At 38.1% G+C, this 2,408-nt stretch overlaps 1 pseudogene; it reads left to right on the forward strand.

Annotated features, from left to right (window-relative positions):
- The first annotated feature begins 1,186 nt into the window (after positions 1 to 1,186).
- On the forward strand, positions 1,187 to 2,195 carry LOC112659023 (DNA polymerase beta-like; annotated as a pseudogene).
- The last annotated feature ends 213 nt before the right edge of the window (positions 2,196 to 2,408 follow it).

Genomic DNA, 2,408 nt, shown 5'->3' on the forward strand with positions numbered 1-2,408 from the left:
GCACAACCTTATGCTAATATATCTGAAGTTTTAAATCAGAGGCCAGTTAACAGCAGAGGAAATCATTTTCTCCACCAATTCTCCATGCCTTAGCCTTAGCCTTAGCTGGCTTGCTTACTTAGCTTTTTTTTTCTTTTTCTTTTTTATATCAGATTATATAGGAGTAGTTGTAAGTTTTGGACTCCTGTAATGAGTTGAATTGTGTTTACTTAAAATTCATATAAATAAACCTCAAGTGCTGACCTTATTTGGAAATGGGGTTGTTGAAGATATAACTAGTGAAGGTGAATTTAGAGTAGACTAGGATTGGCTTCTAATCCTTATAAACAAGGGAAATTTGGACACAGAGACACATGCAGAGGAGAAAGCACCTGCAAACCTCTAGAAGCTTGGAGGAAGGTATGGAAAAGATTCTTCCTCACAACCCTCAGGAGGATCCAAGCTTGCTGCCATCTTGATAGACTTCTAGGTTCCAGAACTGTGAGATGATACATCTCTGATGGTGAACCCACTTACTTTGTGGTGCCATGTTTAAGAAGCTCTAGAAAACTAGCAGGGCCCTCTAGATGTATATGCTCTGCATCACATTTCCCAAATTTGTCTGATCATCTGACTTATTTGTGCAACCTTAAAAATATAGATTCTGATGGAAACATTCACAGCAGATTCCAATTCAGTATGTCTAGAGTGGGCCTGGAAATATTTATAACAACAAATCAACAACCAAACTAAACAACTCTGGTCTTTGATTCTGCTGCAGATTTAGATTTGAGAATTTCTACTGCAGGAAACAGTATTAAGAGAAGTTTGCAAATGAAAAAAAAAAGTTCTTGTTTTTCTTTAATTTACTTGGTGAGATTAGAAAACATACATATATATGATATTTTATATATGTAATTTTTTATTTCTAGGCCTTAATTATGTCTTTTGCAAAAGAGGAAAGTTGGAACTATACTGTAAAAGATAGAAATTTTTAGTCAGAGGTGCTTTCATTAATACTTCCTTCTTCTTTTGATTAATAATAGGAATATGTGCAATGTTTTCAGAGACAACCATTGTTCAGTGGGTCATGCTGGCTTTACTGGGGTTTTTCTGCCTCCTGCCCCAAAACCCAGCCCTTCCTTAAAGCTGGGAGAGGGGGCCAGTTCCTGACTCTGAGCACTCTGAGGTCCAGGGGTAAGCCACCATGAGCAAATGGAAGGCACAGCAGCAGACGCTCAATGGGGGAAATCACTAATGTGCTCACAGAACTTGAAAACTATGGGAAGACCATGAACCAGGCCATCCTCAAGTACCATGCTTACAGAAAAGCAGCATCTGTGATAGCAGAAAACCCATACAAAATAAAAAGTGGAGCAGAAGCTAAGAAATTGCCTGAAGTAGGAACAAAAAATTGCTGAAAAGATCGATGAATTTTTAGTGACTGGAAAATTGTGTAAGCTGGAAAAGATCAGCAGGGTGATACGAGTTCCTCTATCAATTTCCTGACTCAAGTTAGTGGCATTGGTCCATCTGCTGCAAGGAAGTTTGCAGATGAAGGAATTAAAACATTAGAAGATCTCAGAAAAAAATGAAGATATGTTGAACCGTCATCAGTGAATTCGGCTGAAATATTTTGAGGAGTTTGAGAAAAGAATTCATCCTGAAGGAATGTTACAAATGTAAGAAATTATGCTAATGGAATATTAAAAACTGGATTCTGAATTCATTGCTATGGTCTGTGGCAGTTTCCGAAGAGGTGCAGAGTCTGTTGGTGACATGGATGTTCTGACTCATCCAAACTTTACTTCTGAATCAACCAAATAGCCAAAGCTGTTACATCGTGTTGTGGAGCAGTTATAGAAGGTCCATTTTATTACAGATGCTCAGTCAAAAGGGGAAACAAAGTTCATTGATGATTGCCAGCTTCCCAGTAAAAATGATGAAAAGGAGTATCCACACAGGAGAATTGATAGAAGGTTGCTACCCAAGGATCAATATTACCACGGTGTTCTCTATTTCACTAGGAGGATATTTTCAGCAAGAATATGAGTGCTCATCCCCTAGAAAAGGGCTTCCTGATTAATGAATACATAGTCCATCCCTGGTGAGTCACTGGAGTTGCTGGAGAACCTCTGCCATGAGTGGATCATGAGAAAGCCATTTTTCGCTACGTTCAGTGGAAATACCAAGAACCTAAGGATCAAAGTGGATAGGGTCTATTCTTCATTCCAGGCATAGCTCAACTCAATAGGAGTCTTAACTTATTTCTTAACCTTTGCTATGTAAGAGTCCCTGGTGTTTTTAAATGATTGTTTCTTCTTCTTGCTTTTGCTTACGCTGTAGTCAATAAGGCCTTTTGTACTATTAAAAAAAAAAAAAAAAAGGATATGTAGTGTTTCATCCATCATCATGCAAGTACCAGTGAA

The sequence above is a fragment of the Canis lupus genome, chromosome 2 (assembly GCF_003254725.2).
Source record: "Canis lupus dingo isolate Sandy chromosome 2, ASM325472v2, whole genome shotgun sequence".
In the NCBI taxonomy this organism is placed as follows: Eukaryota; Metazoa; Chordata; class Mammalia; order Carnivora; family Canidae; genus Canis; species Canis lupus.